Raw genomic sequence first — 15,804 nt, 5'->3', positions numbered from 1 at the left:
TCCACACAGTCGAATGTATTTGCATAGTCAATAAAACACAGGTGAACATCTTTCTGGTATTCTCTGCTTTCAATCAGGATCCATCCGATATCAGCAATGATATCCTTTGTTCCATGTCCACTTCTGAATATGGCTTGAATTTCTGGCAGTTTTCTGTGGATGTATGTACTACCGCAGCCACTTTTGAATGATCTTCAGCAAAATTTTACTTGCATGTGATATTAATGATATTGTTTGATAATTTCCATATTCAGTTGGATCACCTTTCTTGGGAATAGGCATAAATATGAATCTCTTCCAATCGGTTGGCCAGGTACCTGTCTTCCAAATTTCATGGAACATATGGGTGAGCACTTCCAATGCGGCATTTGTTTGTTGAAATATCTCAATTGGTATTCTGTCAATTCCCACAGCCTTGTTTTTCCCCAATCTCTTCAGGACAGCTTGGGCCTCTTCCTTCAGTACCTTCAGTTCCTGATTATATGCTATCTCCTAAAATGGTTGAACATCCACTAATTCTTTTTGGCATAGTGACTGTGTATTCCTTCCATCTTCTTTTGATGCTTCCTGCATCATTTAATATTTTTCCAGTAGGATCCTTCAATGTTCCAACTCAAGGCCTGAATTTTTTCTTCAGTTCATTCAGCTTGAGAACTGTCTATTGTATTCTTCCCTTTTGGTTTTCTAACTCCAGATCTTTACACATTTCATTATACTTTACTGTCTTTTCCAGCTGCCTTTGAAATCTTATGTTCAGCTCTTTTACTTCATTATTTCTTCTGCTTGCTTTAGCTACTTGACATTCAAGAACAAGTTTCAGAGTCTCGTCTGACATCCATTTTTCTTTCTTTCCTGTCTTGTTAGTGACCTCTTGCTTTCTTCATGTATGATGTCCTTGATGTCATTCCACAACTTGTCTGGTCTTTGGTCATTAGTGTTCAACGTGTCAAATCTATTCTTGAGATGGTCTCTAAATTCAGGTGGGATATACTCAAGGTCATACTTTGGCTCTCATCAACTTGTTCTAATTTGCTTCAACTTCACCTTCAACTTGCATTTGAGCAACTGACAGTTTGTTCTGCAGTCAGCCCCTGGCCTTTTTCTGACTGATGATATTGAGCTTTTCTATTGTCTCTTTCCACAGATGTAGACAATTTGATTCCTGTATTTTTTCCATCTGTTGAGGTCCACGTGTATAGCCACCATTTATGCATTGTTGAAAGAAGATATTGCAGTGAAGAAGTCGTTGGTCTTGCAAAATCTATCATGTGAGCTCCGGCACCATTTCTATCACCAAGGCCATATTTTCCAAGTACCGATCCTTCTTCTTTGTTTCCGACTCTCGAATCCCGGTCACCAGTAATTATCAATGCATCCTGATTGCATGTTCGATCAATTTCAGATTGCAGAAGTTGGTAAAAATCTTCTGTTTCTTCATCTTTGGACTTAGTGGTTGGTGTTTAAATTTGAATAATAGTCGTATTACCTGGATATTATCCTATCACAGACAGGGTTGTGCTTCAGGATAGATCTTGAAGTGTTCTCTTTGATGATGAAAGCAATGCCATTCTTCTTCAAGTTATCATTCCAGGCATAGTAGACTGTGATGGATAAGATTGTGCATCAACTTGGTTGGACCATGATTCTCAGTGTTTTGGCAGTCATATAATATTGTGATCACTTCCTTGTTGAGATTGGATATGTGATCACCCCCATGATGGCATCTGCTGTGAGAAGCCAACCAGTTGAAAGAGAGTTTCCTTGGGCATGTGGCCTGCATTGAATATAAGCAGACATTCTGGCAAGGCTTGGGGCTTTTTTTGCTCATGCTGGATCCTGCAACTGGCTCCTGTTCATCTGGCTTACAGTTCTTGGGACTTAAGCTAGCAGCTTATCTGCGGTCTTGCCTGCTGACCTTGGTGTTCATCGATCTTTGAAGCCTGTGAGCAAGAGCCCTGCTCTCTGGCCTGCTGAACTTGCATTCATTGGCCCCTGAGGCTACGCAAATTGGCAGAAGCCTCTATCCTGATCCACAAACTTTGGACATTCCAGCCTCTACAACCACATGAGCCATTTCTTTGAAATAAATCTCTCTATATATATTTATTTTTTTTAATATATATTTATATGTTTTACTGTTTTTGCTTCTCTAGAGAACCCACCTAAGACATAAACCATATGATTGTCCTATTCAAAATGGCCAATACCAGCCCATTTCAGCTCACTAAAGCCTAGGATATCAATCTTATGAATTCCATTGCATTTTGATGACTCCCAATTTTCTTAGATTCATACTTCATACATTCTATTTTCCTGTTATTAATGGATTTTGCAGCTGTTTCTTCTCATTTTAAGTCATTCCACATGAGCAAATGAAGGCCCTAAAAACTTGGCTCTATCTACATCATTAACATTGACTCTACTATGAGGTGGCAGCTCTTCCCCAGTCGTCTTTTGACTGCCTTTCAAACTGACGGGCTCATTTTCTGGCACTATATCAGTTAATGTTCCGCTGCTATTCATAAGGTTTTCACTGGCTAATTCTTTTCAGAAATAGACTGCCAGGTCCTTCCTCCTAGTCTGTCTTAGTCTGGAAGCTCAGCTGAAACCTGTCCACCATGGGTGGCCCTGCTGGTATTTGAATAGCTTCCAGCATCACAGCAACACACAAGCCTCCACAGTGTGACAAACTTACAGATGCATCGGGGAAGAGATACACTTGACATTCCAGAATAACTAGTAAACTGGCAATACCAAGTGTTGTTGAAGATGTAAAACAACTGGAATTCTCATACATTGTTGGCGGTAGTATAAATTTGTACAACTTCTTTGGAAAACTGTTTGGCTGTATGTACTTACAGCTCAACACACACATATCTTATGACCAAAAATCAAAGGAAATTAGATCCAAAAGAAATTCATATATATGTTGATCAAGAGACTTATACAAGAATGCTTATAGTAGCCCAGTTTTGTAATATCTCTGAACTGACAAAAACTCAATCATCCTTGAACAGTAGAATAAATAAAAAAATTAACAATAAAGTGGATAAGCAGATTGTGGAATATTCATAGAATTAAATATTATTGAACCAACAAAAATAAACAAACTAAGACTTCTGGTTTCAGCTCCAACATATCACTCCTGTATTACAAAAAGAAAAAACCTGAACAAACTGAAAACCAACAACTTTCATTGGAACCATCAGAGAATTGAGGCTAATCAGACGGGCTAATGCAGTAAATCACAGCCAGATATGTTTACAGAGAGCAGAAGCCACCTGAGCCATGTACTTGTGGAATACTTAAGTGGTAACTCTGACAAATTTCTTGAGGCAGAGTGTAGACTACTGTGAGAGTGAGAAACTCCTGGGGGCACAGTCTTGGGGATGGGCCCACATTTTCGGGGTCTACTTTTATCCATGAATCCCACCATGTTCTCATGATGAAATCTAAGACAGGCATTCATTGCTCTGACAGGGGAAGAGGAAGAATAATGATTGTGAAATACACCTAGAGTTCTCCCTGGCAAAGGCCCACTCTCTAAGTATAAAGGCTTTACCAGAGCCGTATCCCACCTGAAGGAAGGTCAGATCCTAAACTCCACCCCCCTTTTGTCTTCCTGTCTCACCCAAGGGGGACAAAAATCTAAGAAACACTGGAGAAGGTCCCTGTGGTGTGAGAGATTGCATTTATATGGCATTTCTTGCAATGGTTTTGTAACTCACACCAAATGATTGAAATGGGATTAGGCAAATAAGGTGCTTGTGGCCAACCAAGGGGATTGGACAGCTTGTTGATAATGCAAATAAGGTTCATGGCACCCTTGTGAGCATGGGACCATGCAAATAAGGTATATGGAACCCTAACAAAGGCTTTGCTTATTTTTGCCAAAGGGAGACAAGGAGAGGCAGAGGGGGGCGGGGCGGGGGGAGCTGGATCTAACTCCTGAGGAATTGGCTAGTTGGATGCACGAGGAAATACACAGTGACGAGAGCGAGACAAACAATTCCTTGATTGCTGTTATCAGTAACAGCTGCAATGGCAGGGAAAAAGAATGTAGGGGTGGATTGTAGCACTGAACCAAGGCCAGATCTGGTCCTCTCCGAGTTACAATCGCTAGTCTCTGAGCCAACCCAGAAAAGAAAAGTCATGTCAGAACAACAGGAAGTATCCCTACAATCGCTGGTCAACAAGAAGATAGTCCGGGAGGAGAACAGGCAAAACCAAGAAACTATAGAAACCACGGGATGCAGCGTAAAGGGGTTGCTTCACTTTGTAGATTGGTATCGTCAGCTTCCTGAGGAACCATTACTAAAATGGATCATGAGAGCGACTAATTTAGGGTCAGTGTCTTTAGTTTTGAATGCTACAGAATGGGAGAATATGTTTGCGTTGATGCAAGACACACAACTAACTATGGAACAGTCACGACTGATGATACAAGATCCAGGGACACAGCAGGTTAACCCAGAGGGGATGGCCAGCCTGGTGGGCCCCTTAAAATTTGCAGTGAGATTTGTTTACCCTGAGAAGGGAAGCTGGCCCTCTCCCCCTCTAAATACCCAATGGAACACTCCGGAGGAAGCAGTCGATGTGCTGCTTATGTAAGCCGAGCTGGAATGGCTTTATGGAGATCAGGATATTCATCCAATGAGTATGGCATTTACACAGATCATGGTAGATGTGGAAATCAAGGGAGTTCCTTCTCCATGGAACCCCATGTAACCTTGCTACTGTGAAACATCTGTATTCAAATACCAACAGGGTCACCCATGGCTGACAGGTTTCAGCTGAGCTCCCAGACTAAGACAGGCTAGGAAGAAGGACCCAGGGGTCTACTTTTCAAAAGAATTAGCCAGTGAAAACCTTATGAATAGCAGGAGAACACTGACTGATACAGTGCCAGAAGATGAGCCCCTCAGGTTGGGAGGCGCTCAGAAGATGACTGGAGAAGAGCTACCTCCTCAAAGTAGACTCAACCTTAATGGCGTAGATAGAGTCAAGCTTTCAGGACCTTCATTTGCTGATGTGGCACGTATCAAAATGAGAAGAAACAGCTGCAAACGGCCATTAATAATCGGAAGGTAAAATGTACAAAGTATGAATCTAGGAAAACTGGAAATCATAAAAAATGAAACGAAATTCATAAAGATTGATATCCTAGGCTTTAGTGAGCTGAAATGAATTGGAATTAGCCATTTTGAATCTAACAATCATATGTTCTACTCTGTTGGGAATGACAACTTGAAGAATGGTGTTGCATTCATAGTCAAAAAAACATTTCAAGATCTATCCTGAAGTACAACACTGTCAGTGATAGGATAATATCCATATGCCTACAAGGTAGATCAGTTAATGACTATTATTCAAATTTATGCCACCAACCAGTAAGCCCAAAGATGAAGACATTGAAGGTTTTTACCAGCTTCTGTTGTCTGAAATTGATCTAACATGCAATCAGGATGCACTGATAATTACTGGTGATTGGAATTCGAAAGTTGGAAACCAAGAGGAAGGGTCGGTAGTTGGAAAATATGGCCCTGGTGATAGAAATGATGCTGGAGATCACGACTGAGTTTTGCAAGACCAACTACTTTTTCATTGCAAATGCCTTTTTCCACCAGCATAAACTATACACACAGACCTCACCATATGGAATACACAGGAATCAAATTGACTACATCTGTGGAAAGAGATGATGGAAAAGCTCAGTATCATCAGTCAGAACAAGGCCAGTGGCCAACTGTGGATGAGACCATCACTTACTCATATGTAAATTCAAGTTGAAACTGAAGGAAATTAGTACAAGTTGACAACAGTGAAAGTATGACCTTGAGTATATCCCACCTGAATTTAGAGATCATCTCAAGAATAGACTTGACTCACTGAACGTTAATGACTAAAGACCAGACGAGTTGTGGAATGACATCAAGGACAACAAACATGAAGAAAGCAAGAAGCCATTAAAAAGATAGAAGAGAAAGAAAAGATACAAACGGATGTCAGAAGAGACTCTGAAACTTTCTCTAGAACTTTGAGCAGCTGAAGCAAAAGCAGAAACTGATGAAGTAAAAGAACTGAACAGAAGATTTCAAAGGGTGGCTTGAGAAGACAAAGTAAAGTATTATAATGACATGTGCAAAGACCTGGAGATAGAAAACCAAAAGGGAAGAACACGCTCGGCATTTCTCAAGCTGAAAGAACTGAAGAAAAAACTCAAGCCTTGAGTTACAATAGTGAAGGATTCCACGGGATAAATATTAAACGATGCAGGAAGCATCAGATGAAGATGGAAAGAATACACAGAATCACTGCACCAAAAAGAACCAGTTGATGTTCCATCAACTTTTCTTTACAACTGTTATACTTCAATAAACTCCACTGATGGGGATGAAACAAAAATAAACTTCACTGATGGGAATGAACGAAAACGCATTAGAGCTGCATGTATCCACGTGCATAAATCTAAAGCCTGATGTTGAATGTAAGGTGCATTTTGCCAAATAATACCAAAAATATGATACCAATTTAAAAAATACCAGCTATAAGACAATGATATATATATTGCTTATGAACTTAAAAAATTTAATGAAAGTAGAAAAACCCACATGAGATTAAAAATATCAAATTCATGATAGTGGTTATCTCTGGGGAGGTGGAAAGGGGGGTGCCTAGAGAACCTCAGTTCTGCCTATAATGTTTCATTTATTAAAAAACAAACTCAAGCACAAATTGCAAAATGTTAAGTTGTGATACAGTTGGGTTTAGCTACGTGGGTAATCATGATATTATTCTCTATACTTGTGTTGGAATGTGTGTGGGGGGTGTGTATTTTAATCACTATTTTACCAGAGAGAGAGAAAAGGAAGAGTGGTAAAATCATCCCTCAATATTGAAAGCTCTGTAAAAACAAGTAAAACTCTATAGAGCAATAACAACAACAACAAAAATCCAAACAAACAAAAAAGCAAAACAAACTCGTTGCCATTAGTTCCAATTCATGGTGACCCCCTATGTTACAGAGTAGGATTTCTCCGGTCGGTTTTCTTGGCTGTAATCTTTTTTTTTTTTTTGAACTTTTTATTGTGCTTTAGGTGAAAGTTTAGAAAGCAAATTACTTTTCCATTCAATGATTCATAAATAGATTGTTAATACACAAAAGTCAATTGCTTTCTTATACCAACAATGAATAATTGGGACTTGAAATTTAAGATACAATACCATTTACAATAGCAGCGTAAAAATTAAAAACCTGTTGCCTTTGGACTACGTGCTTCCTTGGTCTTCAGTTTTCTTCCTTCTCCTTTGTCCACATGAGAAGACACCAATGATTGTGTCTTAGATGGCTGCTCACAAGCTTTTAAGACTCCAGATATTACTCACCAATCTAGGATGTAGAACATTATCTTTAGGTACTGTGTTGCACCAATTGACCTAGATGCCCCCTGAGACTATGGTCCTTAGCCCTCAAGCCCAGTGGCTCAGTCCCATGAGGTGCCTGGTTGTCTAAGGAGTTTCCATAGCTGTGCTGGGCATGTGCTCTATTGTAGGTATGAATATACATGCAGCACTAACAAACATGTATGTAGACATCTCCACATGTGGACATATTCCTGTACAGCCTCCTGCACCTATTTAGCATACATGTTTACCTGTGTATTCACATGCAAATTATTGTTTGTTGTCACTGTTGTTGCAAGATTGTAGATGTTACCGTACTTACCATAGTTGCCCTTTATTCTTCCGTACCACTCAGTGTCTTCCTTTGCCTTGACTTTGCCTTAATCACAGTGTGCTGACTTCCCCCATTTTGTGTATTGCCTTTTCCTTCATCAGAATTGACACAAGTCTGCTATTTAATTAGTGATTCTCCTTCCCTCCCCATCTTATCCCTGGTAACCAACAAAGAATGTTTCTTTCTGTGTATAAACCTATTCTTGACTTTTTATAATAGTGGTCTCATACAGTATTTGTCCTTTTGTGATTGACTTATTTCACTCAGCATAATTTCCCCCAGATTCATCTGTGTTGTGAGACGTTTCGCGGATTCATCATTGTTCTTTATTTTTGTGTAGTGTTCCTTCATATGTATGTACCACAATTTGTTTATCCATTCATTCACTAATGGGCACTTAGCTTGTTCCTATCTTTTTGCTATTATGAATAATGCTGCAATGAACATAGGCGTGCATATGTCTATTTGTGTCATGGCTCTTATTTCTCTAGGATATACATGGACGTGTGGGGTTGCTGAATGGTACGGTATTTCTATTTCTAGCTTTTAAAGGAAGTGGCATACCGCTTTCCAAATAGTGGCTGTACCATTCTAGTCCCATCATCAGTGTGTAAGTGTCCCAATCTCCCCACATTGGCTTCAATCTTTACAGAAGCAGATTGCCAGGCCTTTCTTTCGTGGTGCCACTGGGTGTGTTTGAACCACCAAACCATTTGCACCACCCAGGGACCTATACAGCAATACTAGCCTAGGAGAATTAGCAAGTATTTTCCGATCTATACTGTACCCTCTGAGTTGCTGTAGATAAATGGATCCATAGATCCTTAGGAGTCTGGAAACTCCTGGCTTATTTTTCATAAGAGAAGTTCTAAGTCAAATATTAATGACCCTTGAATGTCGCCAGCCTCATATCTTTCATGAAAGATAATCTTAAATTTCCTGGAAAATGAATTCTACCTGCTGACAAGCATATTTAGAGCCACTGGGAAAGGTCGGATACTGAAGGTGAGGAAGAAACCAACCCAGATGGACAGTGGTCCTCATGAGATATGACAGGGCTGGAACTAGGTGGTTGTGGAAGAGAGACAGGAACAGGTCTGAGAAACATCCTGGAGGCAGAGCTGCTAGAACCTGCTGAAGGGCTCTGAGTAGCGCGGCAGGATCTCTGGTGAGAAGAAGAGGAACCCAGGGCTGCTAGGGTTTTTTTCCCCTGTTGCCGTGGAGTGGATTCCGACTCATGGCGACCCCGTGTGTGTCAGGGTAGAACAGTGCCCTGCAGGGTTTTCATGGTTATAACCTTTCAGAAGATTGCCAGGCCTTTCTTTCAAAGAGTCTCTGGATGAGTTTGAACCAGCAACCTTTTGGTTCGTAGGTGAGTGCGTTAACCGCTTGTGCCACCCAGGGATCTGAGGACTGCGGGCGTTTTCCCTTGAGTAGCTAGGTGGAGGGAGCCGCCATTAACTGAGACGGAGCAAGTGGGAGATAAACAGAGCTGGTGGAGGGCTGGGAGCTAAACGAGAACTGTGGTTTGTTTCTGAATGTACGAAGTGTGTGATGCCTTTCAAAGGCCAAGTCTAGACATGGGCAGTTGTATGTTGAATCTGGAAGGAGCCCCAATGGCTCAATGGTTAAGTGCTCGGCTGCTAACTGAAAGGTTGGTAGTTTGAACCTCTCCAGTGGCTCCACGGAAGAAAGATCTGCTCCCGTAAAGACTACAGCCTAGAAAACCCTACAGAGCCTTTCTATTCTGTCACATGGGGTCTCTATGAGTCAAAAATCGACTCAAAGGCGCCCAACAACAACTTGAGCCTGGAGACCCACAGTTGGGTGTAATCCATTTACTGACGGTATTTAATGCCATGCAACTTGATAAGGTTCCCTTGGAGAAAGGGCGAGTCCCCGGGCAGTGCAGATGGTTTGCACTTGACTACTAACCTAAAGGTTGGCGGTTTGAACCCACCCAGTGGCAGCCGCAGGAGAAAGTCCAGGCAATCTGCTTCTGTAAAGATTACAGCTAAAAAAAATCCTGTACAGCAGCCCTACTCTGTTACACAGGGGGCTGCTGTGAGTCGGCATAGACTCGACAGCAATGGGTTTTGTTTGTTTTACAGAAAGGGTAGTTAGAGAAGGGTGGCCTGAGGATGAGGCCCTGAAGATACCCCAGTGGGTAGAGCTGCAGAGGAGAATACGGCAGGAAAGGAGCCTGAGAAGGCACAGCTAGAGAGGAAGGAGGAAAACCAGGAGAGGATGTCCTCATGGAAGTCAGGGAAAGAAAGTGTTTCAAGAAGGAGCTGGCAACTCAGAAATAAGACCAGACTTCCTGGTCTGATAGAGACTGGTGGAACTCCTGAGACTATGGCCCTTAGATACACTTCAAGCTTGCAGCTGAAATCACTCCTGGAGGTCACATTATAGCTACACAATAGACAGGCCTACAAAATGAACAACAACACCAGTGAGGAATGTACACCTCAGACAATCAACTGCACAAGACCTACAGGGCAGCATTTGTCCAAAAGCAAAGTTCAAAAGGACTGTAGAGGCTGGAAAGCTAGATGAATGGACGTGGGGATCCCAGGCAGGAAGGGGGGAGAGTGCTGAATCATTCAGGGGTTTGCATCAAATGTCACGAAACTCGCTGTGTATAAATCGTGGAATAGGAAACTCATTTGCTCTGTAAACTTTCACCTAAACAACAACAAAATGTTCCAAAAAAAGAAGGAGGAGGAGGTTAACTGGGTCAGATGTTGTTGAAAAGTCTAGTGATATGGGGCTGTGAAAGCAGGAAGAAGTTTTTCTGGTGAAAAGAAGACATAGCTATCATTCTTGCTGAATTCTCAAACATGAGAAACATTTTGCTACAGCTTCAGGCAACGGTGGAAATAGGAACCAACAGGGTGAGTTAGGAAGAAAAGAAATTCCAGACCTTCTAGGGGGCACATCACATCGCAGTAAAGGACTCAACAGAGTCTCTGGGTGGGGCAAATGATTAATGTGCTTGGCTGATAACCAAAAGGTGGGAAGTTCAAAGCCATTCAAAGGCTCCTCGGAAGCAAGACCTGGCAATCTGCTCTGGAAAACTCAGCCAGCCATTGACAAGCCTACGGAGCACACACGCAGTCACCGTGAGTCAGAGTCGACTTGATGGCGACTGGTTTTAAAGGACTGAACAGCAAATACTGTCCCAGAGTTGGAAGAAGCAATTTTTAGCCCAACACTGGGTTCCATGACTGGTTAGGTGGTGACAGCCGAGATTAGGATTAACCTGAAACTCACATCCAGGCATTTCTAGCTCCAAAGCACCACACCAGAGGATCTAATATTCCATTGTAGGGAATTCTGTTATCCAGTGGAAGAAAGGCCTGGCAATCTGCTTCCATAAAGACCACAGCCAAGAAAATGCTACCGAGCAGCTCTATACCATAACACGTGGGGTCGCATGAGTTGGAGTGGACTCAACAGCAAGGTTTATTAACTTTTTATTATCAAGTAGATTGGAAAATGGGACATTCTCCTTCACAGTCTATTAGGAACTCAGGGGAAGACAAATGAAGAAAGCAATCCCTGAGTGTAAAGACCATACTCCCACCCTAGGAACTTCAAATGAGCCAAAAGAAATTGTTAACAGCACTTTTTCTTATCAATTTGTTTTTCTTTTATGTACATAGTGTGAACACATTATAAAAATTTGCCCAAGAATAGACAAAAGTTACCCAGAAACCTTCTGCCCTAACATAAACCCTATTACTGTTTTTTAGCCGCCGTCAAGTCAGCTCCAACTCACAGCGACTTTACGTATAACAGAAGGAAACACTGCCTGGTCCTGTGCTGTCTTACCACCTATCATTGGCATGTTTGAGCCCATTACTGTGTCCTTCCACCCTGGGGGGCTCATCTTCCAGCACCATATTGGGCAATGTTTTGTTGTAATCCAAAAGGTTTTCATTGCCTGATATTCAGAAGTAGACTGCCAGATCTTTCTTCCTAGTCTGTCCTAGTCTGAAAGCTCCACTGTAGCCCATTTAGCGTCACAGCAACACTCAAGCCTCCACTGACAGACAGGTGATGGCTGGGAATCTCCAGTACGGAAAGCAAGAATTCTACCAGTCAACCACCAAGGACTCCCATTCCAAACCCCAAACCAAACCCACTGCTGTTGAGTCGATTCCGACTCACAGTGACCCTACAGGACAGGGTAGAACTGCCCCATAGACTTTCCAAGGGGCAGCTGGTGGATTCCAGCTGCCGACATTTTGGTTAGTAGCCAAATGCTTAACCACTACACCACCAGGGTCCAGGCAGGACACCAGTAGTAATACAGAAAAGACCCATCCCTGATCTGGTTCCTGCCTGGGGGTCTCAACCTTGGCTGCACTTTAGAATTGGGGGAGCTTTTAACAACTGCCCTTGCCTGGGTTCACCCCAGCAACACTGTTTTAACAGTGAACTGTTTGTACAGGGTCGCTACGAGTCAGAATCGACTGTGGCACTGGGCTTTGGTTTTGGTTTGTTTGCAGAGAGCAGTCGTTTCCTAATCTAGGTTCTGGGGAAAGATCTGGGAACTTGCCTTGAGGCCTGACAGTTTTTTTCCTTCCATCCCCTGTGGGTGGTAAGTAGTCTTTTGTGTTTAAGATTCAAAAATAAGAAGGCCTTTTATGTTTCTAAGGTGGGGCCCCCTTGAGGCATGTAGTAAATTGCAGAGGGAGAGATGGAATGTGGGGATGAGGAAAGGAAAGTGTGGGAAGCTGGGTCCTTGAGGTCGCTGTGAGGGGTCACGAGACCAGGAAGGGGAGCATTGTGTGGTGTTGGGGGGGGCGGTCAGCGGGGAGTTGCCAGTGGGAGCAGTCAGTCAGCAGGGACAGGAGCTGTCAGGCCTTTGAATCACCCTTGAATTCGTCCCAGCTCATGGCAACCCCGCTGTGTGTCAGAATAGAACCTTGCTCCATAGGCTTTTCAGTGGCTGCTTTTTCAGAAATTGATCACCGGGGCTTTCTGACAAGGCACCTCTGTGTGGACTCAAACCACCAGCCTTTCAGTTAGCAGCTGAGCGCATTAACTCTTTGCACCACCTGGGGCCCCAGGGCCTATTCTAGCATTGGGACGATTTTCCCAGGCAACCCACCACCCCTCTGTTGAACCATCAATTGCTAGTTAATTTGCACGGCAAGTCCTGGCACACCTCAGTAATGCCTGAGGCCCCTGGGGATGATGTATTCCAGACAACCCAGGGCCACTTCCAAGTCCTAGGTAACTTACTGGGCACCTATCAGAAGGGAGCATCCAGTCTCTGGAGACGAGAGAAGAATACTGGTGCATTGGCCGTGAGACAGGGAGGGCCTGTCTTGTTTTAAATTTCTGTGCAACCTGGGCTGCCTCCCAACATGAAAGGACCCCCTGCCAGAGCTGTCCATCTCTCTTGAGCTCTGAATTGCTTGATGAGAACCATGGACAGGAGTGGAGGTCTCTGTCATGGGGACTGGGAGATGCTGTGCAAGGCCTTCCCAAATGATGGAGGAGAGGTCACAGACTTGATCTGTGCGCAGATTATAGGAGCAAGCAGGACCAGGCAAGTCAAAGCTGTCCACGACCCCAGGTCACTGACTCACAAAGGGCGCCATGTTCTTAAACACAAAGCAGTCTGTTCTAGGCGGAGGATAAGGGCACATCTCAAGTCACTTGAAGAACGCAGCTCTCAGCTCTGCTGGGAAGGGGAAGGGCTTTCAGGATGGAATCCATGTCACTCAGGGGTATGGCCAGGATCTCACTGCTCTGGGAAAACACCCTACCTCCAGGTCTCAATCCTTGTTATTTTCCCAGTCTTAGATATTCAATTGTCTGAGAAAGAGGATGAGATGGCCCCTACTGGTTTCAGGGCCTACGAATAGGGATTGCAGGACCCCAGGCAGATGGAGGTGGACAGAAAGACAGATGGCTTATGGTCTCTGGGTCTCAAAGGTGGTGGGTGTACATCAGAGAGAACATCAAAGAACCAGCGGAGGCTGGGGATGGGTGGGGGGGGCAGGGTGGGAGTGAGGCTGCAGTGGGTGGTTGTAAGGGATGGTAGACAGAAAAAGCTCTAAGTGCGCGGGCCCCATGCCAGTGCTCAGAACCAGCCCAGACATGAGGACCCACCCTGGACTTCTGATTTCACCCCCACAGGCCCCCATTCCTCAGCCGGAGTCTCCACAGCTGCTGCAGGTTAGCGATGGCATATGTTAATATCCGGTCAGGGTGCATCTCAGCTACACTCTGGCCCCAGAAACAATGGGTTCCACAGTAACCCTGAGCATCTGTCAGTCCTGGGGCGTCACTAGGTGCCCAGGTAGGCCTTGAACTTGGCGTTATCACCAACCAGTAGGTGTGGACCTGGAAGCGCCATAGCCAGGTCAGAGAAGGAATGTGGACGCTCTGGGGATTGAAGGCAAAGGAGACGAACACTCCATTTCCACATGCTTTGCTCTTGTTGTGCAGCTCACCAGAACACCTTTCTTTTTCTTTCTTCTCTTATTTTGGCCCATCTGGCAGAGACCTTCCCATCTATCAAGAATCAACATAACTGGAACCCTCTCATCTATGCAAAATGGTGCCACCGCTGTGGAAAACAACTTGGTGATTCCTCAAAAATTTGAAGATAGAACTACCATAGGTACCCAGCAATCTCAATCCTAGGTATATACCCAGAAAAAGTGAGAACAGGAACACAAACATACCCGCACACAAATGTCATTCAGCACTTTTCACAATAGTCAAAAGGTGGAAACAACCGAAACGTCCATCAGCAGATGAACGCGTAAACAAAATGTGGTACATACATACGATGGAATACTACTCAGCCAAAAAGAGAAAAGAAGTCCTGATGCGTGCCACGACATGCATGAAGCTTGAAAACATCAAGCCGACTGAAATAAATCACAAAAGGAAAATGCTGTATGACCTCACTTACGTGAAATAAGCAAACATATAGAAACCAGGGCTTATTAGAGCTTACCAGAGCTAGGAGAGACGGCGAGAGGGAGGTTTTGCTCAGGGTGCGTGCAGGTTATTTTAATGGTGGTGGAATAACTTGGGAAAGGATAGCAAGAATGGTTGTAGAACATGAAGAATAATAAAAGTCACTGAGTTTTGCGTGTAGACATTGTTGAACTGGCAAAGGTTTTGTTGTACATATTTTTACCATTAAAAAACAGAGACAGAATTAACATAAGTGTTATCGATAGAGCCTTTCTTGGACCCTCTTAGGTTGTTGCTGTTGTTAGGTGCCATGGAGTTGGTTCCGACTCATAGCGACAACAGAATGAAACACCGCCCAGTCCTGGACCATCTTCATAGTCGTTGCTGTGTTTGAGCCCATTGTTGCAGCTGTGGTGTCAATCCAACTCATTGATGGTCTTCCTCTTATTCGCTGACCCTCTACTTTACCAAGCGTGATGTCCTTCTCCAGGGACTGGTCCCTCTTGATAACCTGTCCAAAGTAAGTGAGGCAAAGTCTTGGCATCTTTGCTTCTAAGGAGTATTATGGTTGTACTTCTTCCAAGACAGATTTGCTAATTCTTCTGGCAGCCCGTGGTACATTCAGTATTCTTTGCCAACACCAGGATTCGAAGGCATCAATTCTTCTTCTGTCTTCCTTATTCACTGTCCAGCTTTCACACACACATGAGGTAACCGAAAATACCTTGTATTGCAATACGAGGCTTGAATTTTTTCTTCAGCTCTTTCAGCTTGAGAAATGCCAAGCGTTAGGTCTTTGTACATTTCATTATAATACTGTGTCTTCTCGAGTTGCCCTTTGAAATCTTGTTTAGCTCTTTTACTTCATTTCTTCCTTTTGCTTTAGCTACTCTACATTCAAGAACAAGTTTCAGAGCCTCTTCTGACATCCATTTTGTTCCTTTCTTTCTTTCCTGTCTTTTTAGTGATCTCTTGTTTTGTTCATGTATGATGTCATCCCACAACTCATCTGGTTTTAGGTCATTAGTGTTCAATGCGTCAAATCAATTCTTCATATAGTCTCCAAATTCAGGTGTGATATACTCAAGGTTGTACTTTGACTCTCATGGGCTTAT

This window comes from Elephas maximus, chromosome 18 (assembly GCF_024166365.1).
Source record: "Elephas maximus indicus isolate mEleMax1 chromosome 18, mEleMax1 primary haplotype, whole genome shotgun sequence".
Classification (NCBI taxonomy): Eukaryota; Metazoa; Chordata; class Mammalia; order Proboscidea; family Elephantidae; genus Elephas; species Elephas maximus.
Note: the sequence above shows the minus strand (reverse complement) of the source record.